Source organism: Grammomys surdaster, unplaced genomic scaffold (assembly GCF_004785775.1).
Source record: "Grammomys surdaster isolate TR1022 unplaced genomic scaffold, NIH_TR_1.0 191, whole genome shotgun sequence".
In the NCBI taxonomy this organism is placed as follows: Eukaryota; Metazoa; Chordata; class Mammalia; order Rodentia; family Muridae; genus Grammomys; species Grammomys surdaster.
Window position 1 is genome coordinate 7,571,028 of NW_021604636.1, and position 12,575 is coordinate 7,583,602.

Below are 12,575 nucleotides of genomic sequence, written 5' to 3' on the forward strand. Positions count from 1 at the left end.
GCTAAATGCCCTAACTCCAGACAGCCCACTGGCTTAGCTCTTGATGTTCTCCTGTGTCCCTCGAGTGAAGACACCACTGCATCTGTATAGACAGCTCACAGATCTGCTTCTCCATTGTTCTACCAGCACTACAACCATACTCCATGGACCAACCCTGGGAAGGTCAACCCAGCATGTCCATCCCTCGCCCCACACCTCCAGATTCACTCCCTGGAACTCAGGCTCCTGCTCAGAGTTCCCCGTTGTTTTTATCCATCAGACTCAAAGTCTCCATGTCTTCCTGACCTCCCCTCGCCTGTCTATACAGTCAGGACCACCGCTCCTCAGTTCAAGCTCCTCCCTGCTCATCCCACCTCTAAAGCCCCTCCCCCAAAGCCTCCAGGCTGATTCTGCTAGCTTTAAGCTAATGAGTTCATCAGAATCACCTCCAGGTCCTGCTGAGCCAGACTGCTGGGATCCAGCCCTGGGGTGTCTGCTTCCTGTGTCTGGGGCGCAGCTGAGTTTCCAACTCTGATGATCCCAAGCTGAACACGAGGCTGAGCTTCTCCGAGTCCTCCAAGGACCACTGCTGCAGACATCCCTCCCTCCTGTCACTGTCACTGAAATTCCCAGATCATTTCATCACGGAGCAGCACAGCCCTTATTAAATCTGAAATCTTAACTTTCTAATAACCAAGTTGTCTCTCATCAAGGGCCTACAGAGAACATCAGGAGCACGATCTGTCAAAACTACCAGGCAATATATATACAGACAGCATCACGCCCAAATTTATAGGACAATTTCTGTAAGGCACAGACTTTAAAAGCTAACTTCAAAATCTCACAGTAACAAGCTGGGGCCCTCTTCTTAGTCAACTGTTTTTACCAAAATGTAATGGGGAAGGGATGAAGAGGAAAAAAAAAAAGATACATCCTCAGAATAATGGGGTGGGGACAAAAGCTAATAGCAAACAGAGTAGGATTCACTTTGGTACATCACAAACAGAAGAAAACTTGAGTGGGTTTGCCTTGAATGTCCCTGCCCTTACCTGCCTATCCTGAGTCTGTAGTTCATACCTTATTCTGCTCTAAGAACAGTTTCCTAAGCACTAGTAACAGAAACCAGCTCTGTGGATACTGTTGTAATAATATATCAAGGTCTTCATGTAAGTCTTTCCCGCCTTTACTGCCTACACATGATTGATGGAATCACTGTGATCGCCAAAAATCTGGGAGGGTTCATATCTTCACACCCTGCCGTTTATAGAGAAGAGAGCTTACCTGTTAGCCAACTACTAGCTCCCACACACCACCCCTGGGCTTCAAGCAAGGTCCCTTCCCTCAAGCCATGTAATTCTCATGAGAACCCTAAGAGGAAGGAAAGCCTGTCCCACCACCCTTCTCCCAAGCATCGTGCTTAAGACCCGGCTCTGAGAAGCCTAGGGTTGGAATCCAGAAGAGGCCATAGGTAACTCAGACCACAGTTTTCCCAAAGTCACATCTTTACCAGTTTTGAGCTGCTGTAACAAAACACCCAGACAATAACTTACAACTGGAACAAGTGTATCGAGTTCAGAGTTCAGGAAGCTGGAAGACTACAACTGTATAGAAGCATCCAGGGAGACAGAGCAGAAGGACAAGCCAACCAGCGTCCGATTTCTAACACATTCTTGAGGAATAGAGCCTGTTTCTAAGACCTTTGCTGACTGCTTTTTACAATGTAGTTATTAAACTTCCTATTGCTTGTCGACGCTGTCACATGGGAGCCAAGTTTCAATACCAGTTTGGGAGAGGGCAAACCACATCCAAGCCATACCAACTTTGGAAGAAAAGGAGATATATTTTGGCATATGAAAACATGAGAGAGACCTAGTTGCTAACTCAAACTCAATTTACCTGACAGAAGTCTAAAATACTGGTGTTATGGGAACAAACCAAGACAGTGTGGTAGATGCCAAAGACCGAGGCTGTAGAGTCTGACAGAGGGTGACCCATAGGTTTGAATCCCAATTCCAATACACTTTAAGGAGCCCGTAATCCTGTGTCTATTCTCTCTGAACCCTAAATTCCTCTTATAATATGTAATTCCAAAATGTCATGAAATTAGAATACTGTCTGACAAGTGCCCAGGTTAACTGTTCTGTATGTCTAGTATGAAACATGACAAGAAACGTTCTCAATTGGCTCTATTATACTTTCTTCAGACCTGCCTACATGTTCTAAAGCCTGGAACAGTTAATGTTGTCAAATGACTTTAGAATCTTTTTCAGATGGCTGTGGTGGTGCACACTTGTTATCTCAGTACATGGGAGGCTAAAGCAGGAAGATTGCTGCAAGTTTGAGGCCAGCCTGAGCTACATTAACGACCATGAGGACAGCCTGAGCTACATTATCAAGACTCTGACCTCCCAGAAAAACTTCTCAAAATACATAAATAAAATCATCCTTTTCTTTTTTTTTTTTACTTATAATATTAAAATATTATATTTAAAATGATAGTGCCTAATTACTAGCCAAAAAGAGGCTTACTGAGGAGGAGGAATTACAGATTTCTGGCTTTAGAGACAAAGTCACTGTAGAATCAACCACCAAAATGGAAAAGCTGAGGGAAGCACTAGGATGAAGCTCGGGAGTGGGACCGGAAGCAAGGGATAATTAGGGAGGAAATGAGTTCAGTTCAGATGTCCTGAGGTAAAAGTCCCTATGAGTCATGCCTTGGAGAAGGGTCCAAGAGGCTGAGAGGAGGATGAACTCTGAGAGTCATGGTTGGGGGGTGGGGTCCTGTAGGTGGCGGCAAGCCTGGAAGCGTTGATATTCCCTAAAGGGCTGAGCAGAGTAAAGGAAACCCAGCAAGGATGAACCTGACCTAGGGAAAATGAGCATACAAGGGCTGACAGAGGAGGAAGGACAGTCATGAACTTGCAAAGGAACACACCTCCAACAAGAGATGGTCGTGGGCCCTACTGAGAAGTCCTGTTGATGGCTACAGCGTGACCACAGGTCTCCCATCAGGAGCCATGTGTGACCTCAACAAGAGCAGCTTCTGTTGAGGCAGTGAGACCCAAACAACAGGCTAACTGCGAGGTCCCACCTAAGTGATGAAATTCTCTAACTTCAAAACTCAAGTTCACCATTCCTCCAAAACAAAAACTTAATAAAACCTCAAATATTAATGGGTTACAAAGTCTTCTATCAGATAAAGGAAGTTTGCAAAGGAGGGACATAGTTTAAAACCATAAAATAGGGCCAAGGAGATGTGGGTAGGAAAAGGCTTCTCCCACCAACCCCGACAACTAGAGTTTCATCCCTGTGATCCACACAGAAGGAGAGAACCAACTCTCACAAGTTGTGCTCTGATCTCCACAGATGTGAGTATACCCATATATACATAACACACACACACACACACACACACACACACACACACACACATTGGAGCTCATCCCAGAGAAAGGAAAAAAAAAATCAGCTAATTCTGAGGCACACCAAAGCAGGAAACATTGACAACTGGATAAATACATTTCCAGCCCAGTATGCCTCAATCACTATTTCAGTGTGACGCACCCCCACCCCACCCCCACCCCACCCCCACCCCACTCCCACCCCTGAGGAACCTGAGGTTACCTTGAAAGACTCCATCTCAATACGAAAATCCCTGGAAGAAGGCCACACCAGCAGATTCCCACCTGGATTTCTAAATAAGCTGTTTTGCTGAATTTAGCAAATTAGACTTCAGTGTTGTTTTTCCAAATTCTGTGTACAGTTAAAATTATAGAAAATGTTGTTGCCATGTGATTTTAGGTTAAGATCGTGAAACAATTCGGGATATATACTATGGCAGAAGAGAATGTTGGCTTGGCAACTAGTTGGCTTGGTTAAACTAGTTAGTGAGGTTCAAAATAATACCCTCAAACATGCTCAAGGTGAGAAGGTGTTTTCCTGTCTTCAAGTGAACACTCATGAGTATTTTTCAAAAAGTTAAGTATCCCAAGTGTTAATGTAACAAAGGCGGGGGTTTGAGTTTTGAAAATTCTGAGATGCATCACCTTAAAAAACAGCTTGTACTCTCTGTAGACGCCACTGAATCTAAGCAGGTGCTGAGATGTTCTGGCCCCTAACCTGACATGGGAGTACCAGTCTCATCCAGGACAAGCACATGTCAATCACCGGTTGTTAGGTTTTCAAGAACAAAAATGTAGCAGGGTCTCATCCTAGCCCAAATCCTACCTCACCACACCTATTTTTAACCTTCACTGAAGACTAACATGCACTCTCTGCCACATTCCTGCTGGGAAGATCTACCTTTTGGCAAGACTCTCCAAATCCAGGATAGCAGTGCAGTCACTCTTCTTGATGGATTAGCAGGGTGTGATAGAAAGGTAGGTGCAGAAAAAGAATTCCCACTGGCAAGCTACACAGAGAAGGTAGTAGAGTGTACATAACAGGGCCACATGAACAGGTTTTTTGGGGCCTTGATCCTCGACCCTCTGGAGAAGTATCACCAATACCCAGAGAGAGAAATCTAGGTTTGATGTCCCTAACCCACCACCTCTGGTGAACATTCTGTGGATAGCTGTCCATGCCTGTGAGGACATCTGAGCCTAACTGGCAATGTTTCAAGACACACTCACTCAACATCAGCTGAGAGATCCATCCCCAATCACCATTTGTTCTTTAAGAGGAAAGAAGGGATGCTCTAAGCCTCCTGCATGCTTTGTAATGGAGATAAGGAACATAAGTTGAAAGGAAAAAATGGACCCGGGTTCAATCCCAGAATCCACATGGTAGAAGAAAAATAACTCCTGAACTGTGCAGGGTGGTGGACCATGAGAGGAAAACTGGTAAGGTCCAGCCAAAGGTATGAAGCCCCAGAGACCCTGAAGGGATGGTAGGAGTTTTGCCTGCTCCCAGGACCAGGCCCCTGTCATGCAGTCACAGCCCCTCATAGATTTGTGGCTATCAGTCATGTAATGCCCCAAGCCCTTCAACGTGTAGATGAGGCATCCCTAACATCCCAGACCAAGACAATAGGAAAAGAGATGTAACCACAGTCAAGGAGAGTGGGGTATGGTTTTACACATCTACTTTCCACCATGACAATAAACTGTTTGGAAGCAGACTGTGTCTTTTCATCGAGATCCACCATGGGGAGCCATGGAGAAGGTCTTTGCCTACAGAGCTGCAACCTAGTCTCTTATAGAAGGCCTCTCTGTGCTCTCAGCCATGACTGCCTCCAAGCCTGCTGCCATCAGAAAGGACTATCCCCAGGAGGCAAACTGGAGCTCCCCTTGTCCCCCTCCCCATCCTCTCCTATCACTACCCCCCCCCATAGACACCATCCCCAGCTTGCAGGCCTCAAGTCCTTTCTCAGCTCCACTCCTAGCTGTGCCTGCATGTCCAAGAACCTGAGGTCACAGACCCAGGGAACCCTGAGCCAGCTCTGGCTTTCCCACGTCTCAGACTGGCTTTCCCACCTCCGGAGCAGTGTCTCTACCTACCTACTCCTGAACGCTGGGATTAAAGGTGTTTTCTTTTCTTTTTCTTTTTTTAAAAAAGATTTCTTTATTTTATGTATGTGAATACGCTGTCGCTGTCTTCAGACACACCAGAAGAGAGCATCAGAACTCATTACAGATGGTTGTGAGCCACCACGTGGTTGCTGGGAATTGAACTCAGAACCTCTGGAAGAGCAGACGGGGTTCTTAACCATCTCTCCAGTTCTAAAGGTGTTTTCTATCATGTCTGTTTATTTCAGGACCTGGGGAAGAAACCCAGGGCTTCATACATGCTGAGCAAGTATGCTACAAACTAAGCCACATCCCCAAACATGAAATGGATATTTGTTTCACAATTTACAATAAGACTACGGTACAGGAAAATCCCGGGTTTAAATCCCATCCCCTGAAGTTCCTAAAACCACCTAGAAAATTCTCCATGAGACTCAGCATGAGCAGAAACACAAGAAGAAGTGAACAGAGTAGTCTGCAGAATGGGCAGGAGTCCTGCTGTTCCAACTGAGATGACCCAAAAAGCCAGCCTATGAGGAGTGTTTGCTGTAAACATTCCTTTATTTGTCACCTGGGAGCAGCTCAAAATTAAACCTGACAAAGTTTTCTTGGGGATCTAGGGGCAGGAGAATGACAGCAGAAAAAGAGACAGTTGATCTACCTTTATTAAAAATCTGAAATCAGACACAGCAGTGTAGTCCCTGTCACTCAGGAAGCTGAGGCAAAAAGGGTCACTTGAGCCCAGGATTGTAAGGCAACAACAAAAGGAGACGCTTTCTTTAAAAAATATATGACTAGGGCCTGGGGATGTAACTCAGTAGAGTGCTTGTCTGGCATTGCTCAAAGTCCTAGGTTTGCTCCCCAGCAACACACACACACACACACACACACACACACACACACACGGGACAGAGATACATGCTTAGAATCTTAGCATCCCAGAATGATCAGGAGTAAATGGTCATCCTGGAATATGAGAGGCCTAGTCTATAAATAAACAAATAATCTGAGACATTTTAATCAGTTATAGTCTGTGTGAACAAAGCCAATACATTAATCAACATACGTTAAATAATTTTAGAAGTACTATACTAGATATATACAATAACTCCCCCCAAAGTCCCTCTGAAATAAGCATAAATCAATTAAATTAGAAAATGTTGAAAGAATGTACTAAAGTTTCTACACTATTAGTGAGAACGTTTTCATTGTTAAGGCACTGATTTTAAAAAATAATTAAGTTTGTTTTTATTAAAATATGCTTCATTTCCTAAACCATCAACATTTTCAGGCCCTGTCTGCATTAGCGTGCCTCCCAACTCTCTCACCTCGCCTCACCCCAGGCCCTTGCCTGCAACAGAGAGTGACTGTCTTAACTCTGAGCACCTGGAAAGTTCCTCTACAGAGGCTGACCGAGAAGCCTGGCAGAAAGAACCAGAAAACAGCAAGCCTACGTCAGTACACTTACCCTATGGGACAAGTAACACGAACGCCCTGAAAGCAGCCCTGGGCTCCCTGAGAACCCCAGAGCAGAAGAGACAGAGAGGAAGAGAGAAGGGCACTGAAAAGAGCAGTGTGGCTAGAACGTCCTGCCCAGCTCCACTCTGGACACGCTTCCAGCCCCTGCAGCAAGTACCAGGAAGGCTGGAAACAGCAGGTTCATCTCCACTACCTCAGGTTATTGTAGGTTTACAGCCCGGTCTGCAGTGAGGTGTTTTCAGGATTTAAGACAACCTTGGGGATCTGAGTGCTTCTGACCTCTCCTCCCCAGATTTCTTACCTCGGTCATAAATCCCAGCTTTCCTCAAGACTCACCATTCCTGAGCACATGGCTCAGGGGCCTTAGTGCTCTTTCTTGCTTTTTTTCCTCACTCTGAGCAGCCTTTCTTCTGCTAGGTGTTATTAGTCATCCTGCATGCCTGTCCCACCCCCACAAGGCTTCCTCTGTACCAAAGACAACACCCTACCACCAGCCGCCCCAGTTAGCATCAGTGCCATCTTGCCTGGACCACTGGTTTATGGAGGGCTAGTGTGACCTGCCACCACCCGATTATTCCTCTAAAAAGCATCGTCAGACACAACTAAAGGCTTACTGGATTCTAGAGGTCTTCCAGGACTGACTCAGACTATTTCCTTGTTGTTATACCTGTTCAGGAAAAGTGTAATTCCCAAGGGTACTTTCCACACTCACAAACACTGACAACCAGGCGAAAGTCAGCACTCTCAGGGCCATACTGCTAGGCTTCACTGCCAGGAAGGACAGGATCGTGTGGAGTTACAACTGGGCCAATCAAATCGCCTTGGCAGGCCACAGAGTACTAATAGGTCTGTGCATGTAGAGACTTTCCTCTTCCTTTAAATTGGTTTAATGAGGAACTGGAAACCATGCCCCGCCCCCATGCCCACCAGGACTTCAAAGATGAGAAGGGAGCACAGGAGCTGTTCTCTGGGAGGAAAGCAGGCACTCATCTGGGGAAGGTCCAGTCTCCTCCACCCACCTCAGAACCAACTGGGACCTCGATAGTGCAAACACAAGGTGGTCACTCCCATACCAAATATTTACGGTTGCCTCAAAAAGGCCTCCACTCGTGCTCATGTTAAGCAAATGTCAGAGCTTTTGGGTATCCCCACTGCTCCTATGCCAGGCAAGGCCTTATCACTGCAGGACAGCATCACCTGGTGAACAAAGGCTCTTATGGTCAGGTGTCCTAGTGTGAGTCCCCACCCACCCCAACCCCATCACCTGCCCATTTAAGGGGATCAGCCCTGAGCATCTTCCAGCAGCTGCAGACCCTTCCATCAATCCTGCATAGCACACCTCCACTGAGAAGGCACACTTCCCCGGTGTGCCCTCCACCATTGGCAGACAAACATCAAAGGACTGTCCATTGGTTTCCACACCAGACAGATCACAGGCCTGAGGCCCTCAGACATATGTGCACACAGGTTATGCACACAGCACACTTGTTCTCTGGCCTCTGCCCCACCAAGAGCACCCCGCCTGTACCACTGTTTCCGGCAAGGCCAGGGAAAACATCCTTTCTGAATTTGAGAGTACAACAAAGGCAGCAGTAGAAATTACAGAGGCCAGAGGGGAAGACGCTTCCTTAGAGACTGACAGTCCCTACAGCCTGTTTTTGTGGCGATGTGATCACAGAGAGCGGATCCTGTATCTGGTCCTACATGGGTCTTAAGGCTCTCCGCTGTAATTATGGTAAGGAAAAAGAGAGACCAAGGGGGCCAGAGAGCTCTGCGTGGTACTGGAGCAGTTGTAACTATAGTCGGACTGCCTAATGTACTCCAACACTCCAACAAAAGCTATCCCCTGAGATTTTTTAACCCTCAAAAAAAAAAGACTACCCAAACAAACAGAAAAAAAAAAAAAACTCATAAAACTTTTTCTAATCTCCTTCAAATCCTCCCATTCAAAAAAATCCTTTCAGTACACCGAACAGTATTTATACCCAACTAAGTTTTTTTAAAAAATAAATATCATATAATATTTTTTATAAAATATAGTTTGATAAAAATGTATCAGTTCTGATGGTACTTTTATGAACCCTAAAATGAGTCTAGGGAGACCGAGGACTCTACCCACACTTTCCTAACATTTAATTTCTGGATCTAATTTCCAACTAACTTCCTTCTTGGCTTGTTTTTACTTTGGTTTTTCAGGCCAGTGTCTCTTATATATCCCTCGCCAGCCTGAAATGCACTGTGCAGACCATCATACTGGCCTCAAAAAGTGAACCTCCTGCCTTTGTCCCTCAAGTGTTTAAATTACAACCACAATCCACCACACCCATCTTTCCAACTAATTTCTTAAAACAGAAGGATGGCCTGAAGGTGCATGCTTATAACCATAGCTAGCACTCAGGAGGAGGCGAGGGAAAGGTCCAAGACCTGCCTGGACCACACACAGTAAGCGGAAGGCTAGCCTGGGGAACCCTGTCTCAAAAAGTAAAGGCTGGGCTGCTGAGATGTCTCCATAGGAACATGCTTGATATACAATCTGGAAGCCTGAGTTTGATCCCTGGAAGCCACATAGAAACTCCACTAAGTTCTCTCTGACCTCCATGCACATACCATGGCTGGCATGAGAGCACACGCATGCACACGCAGCCCACCACATGATAATAAACATATTGACTTCTTCTTTAAGTAAAAAAAATAGGTTGGGGATAGAGCTCAATGGTAGTGCCTGCTTAGCACGTGTGAGGTCGTAGGTTCAAGCCCCAGTCAGTATACAAAAGCCTTAATGCTTCTGAATAGAATTACTAGGGCTTATCTATTGCTCACCACTGTCTTCCAAAACTGAATAGACTTCAAAGTTGTTTATCCAACAGAAGTAGTCATCCAAAATCCCACTTTTTTTCCTCTCCAGAATTATCCTAAGCCTGGCTGCCTCAGACCATAAAACAAAGAGTATTGTACATGTTCATGAACCAAAGTGTGTCATCACTGGGCCCATGGGACAGACCTAGGGCTACATGGGGGGTTCTACAGCTCTGAATAACACTGACTAGAAGCCAGAGTTACAGAGGTTCAACAACAGGGCAGAGGCCACAGTTCATGAGGAGGTTCAAGTCACACTCAAGTGCAACCAGGGGGAACAGTACCCCAGACCTAAAACAAACCAAACAAGCCTGGGCTTATGCTGTGCCCTGAGGGCTTAAATAATTGAGCTTAATAGAAACCAGGCTTGGCTCAGAGGGAGGGAGGGAGAGAAGGAGGGAGGAAGGAGGAGACCTTTGTGGGAATTCCTCTGGCTTTTGAAGTTGATGGCAAAGGACTCCCCTTTTTTTTTGGGGGGGGGGTGCTTATTGTATTGCCCATACTGGCCTCAAACTCTTGGGCACAGATCCTCCTGCCTCTGCCTACTCTGTACCCAGGATAACAGGCCGGTGTCACCAAGCTCAACTACAAAGTGTATTAGTTCCCATTTCAAATCTTGCAAAACTTTCTTTTCTCTGAGACAGGCACCTTGCTAGCCCCATCCATCCCAAACACCTATTCGAATTTCCTAGAAAGCTTTCAAAATTCTGATGTTCAGAAGAACTAAGGATTACAGGTTTAAACATTAGGATTTCATCAGCCTGACCTGATTCTCCTAGGTAGCCAGGATTGAGACCCACTACCCTTGACCAATTGTCTGAGTGTTTACTTTGTCCTTTTGTAGGTGGGTGGGGAAAACTTACACCTCAGAGGAGCTGAGAAGAGGAAAGACAAACAGGCCAGAGGAAGAAGTGAGAAAGGTGGAGCAATGGGAACTTCCTCAGGTGATCACTAGGGAAGGTGCAAGCTGTGGCCCCAGGGAGCAGACAAGACCAGACACAGATGGGGCCATTGCTTAAGACCTGCATAAACTGTCGCTAAATCTGGTTGGCAGGCAGGAGATAAGGGTGAGAGGCGGCAATTCAAGTCAGTCTGTAGGGAACATTCCCATTCTAAGCCCTTCAGAGGGGAAAAGCCCTTCAGAGGGGTTTATGGCTGCAATGTGGGAAGGGACAGCCCACCCCAGCCGCTGCTGACTGCTGTCACTCTAGAGGGTTCCTTTAGCTCTCTACCTTCTACCTGATTCTGTTCTACTTGGATGTCTCTTTCCTAATTTCCTTTTCCCCGGGGGGGGGGGGGGAACTTTGCCTTAGTCATCTTTTGTTAGTGTTCCACACTTGTATCCAGAGTGACTTGGCCATTCTCAGGCACCACAGGCAATCCTCAGAGCTGGAACCCAGGAGTCTGCATCTCAATCACAAATCCTGTCATGCCTCTGAAGTGAGTTCTCCAGATGAGCTATTCAGCCTGCCTCTCACAGGGACAACTTCCTGGCAATGGTGTCACAACCTGGTGCCTCTCCTCCTCCTGGGTCTTCTGCTATCCTCTCTAAGTCTCCAGTGTAGACTGCATGACCCTTTCAAGTCAAATGCCACTTGGATCCCAGCCCTCTCCATTCCAAGTTCCTGACTCACATCACACAACAGGAAACCCGGATGCAAAGCTCTATTTCTAACTGCAGGTTTCAGATCTGATAATTCAACCTGCGAAAAACATTCTGATGGCAAAGTCCATCCCTGTCACGGCTCAGAAAGTCTCATGGATTTCCAGAACACTGGACTATCAAAAGGCTGTTCCCTCAGGCCTGGGCTGCCCTCTATCCACTGCCTCACATACCAATAAAATGTTCGTTTTTTTTTTTTTTTTTCCTTTTCATGATACAACTGAATTGGGCACAGGTGAGAAAATACTGTTGGTAAGACAATACTAGGACAGCCTGACAGGCCACAAGCTGTAAACTCATCCAGAAGACAGCTAGGAATCTAGTAACATGGGAGCTTTCCGAGTTGCCACAACCAGGGACTAAGCTCACCGGAGTCCAGCCAAGAGGTCCCAACCTCCACCTCCTCCCACGTCCAGCCTTCCAGCCAATTCACCTCCTTTGGGATACAACTCTCACAGGAGGGAGTATCTGGTTTCCCATGCCACTGGTAATTAAGAGGGTGGAGGGACTGTCAGATCAAGGCACAATGACAGCCTGAGAAGTTAAGTCTGACAGAAGAAAATACACAGTTTAGCCTTTCAATTCCCCAAAGCACCCAGGGACACCAAAACAACACATTTCAAGACACACAAGGACTGGCTCGGAAAGATGACCCTGGGCACCACAAACATGACGAGGCCGAACTCTGTTTCTAAGACCCAAGTATCTTTGAAAACAAAATGGGGTCTACAGCCCATTGCACTGTTCTCTGTTTCTGTAACTTCCAGGACCCTGTCAGCCCTTCTCAAAGTCAGGACAAACCACTGGGCACTGCCATTTGGATGTGGAATTCCCTCCGGCTCCAACATCCGCCATGTCCTCACCTACCTTTTAGTAAAGCCCCTCACCAGATTCTGGGCTTCTCAGAGTACAGGGCTCCAGTGTGGGGTGGAAGCCACACCCTTCCTCCTGCTGAATTACAGCTACAGCCTGTAGGCTCAGTCAGCTCAATCATCCTGAAGTCCTGGGGGCCTCGGGAGCCTGGGGAAGGCAGCATTTAAATGGGTGTGTTTTAAGACAGTCTTCCATAGTCTGTAAAGGTATTATTTCTC

At 46.4% G+C, this 12,575-nt stretch overlaps 1 protein-coding gene across 1 annotated transcript in view; it reads right to left on the reverse strand.

Annotated features, from left to right (window-relative positions):
* Positions 1–12,575, reverse strand: part of Tanc1 (tetratricopeptide repeat, ankyrin repeat and coiled-coil containing 1) — a 229,565-nt gene that overhangs the window by 163,914 nt on the left and 53,076 nt on the right. The gene's annotated exons all lie outside the window — the stretch shown is intronic.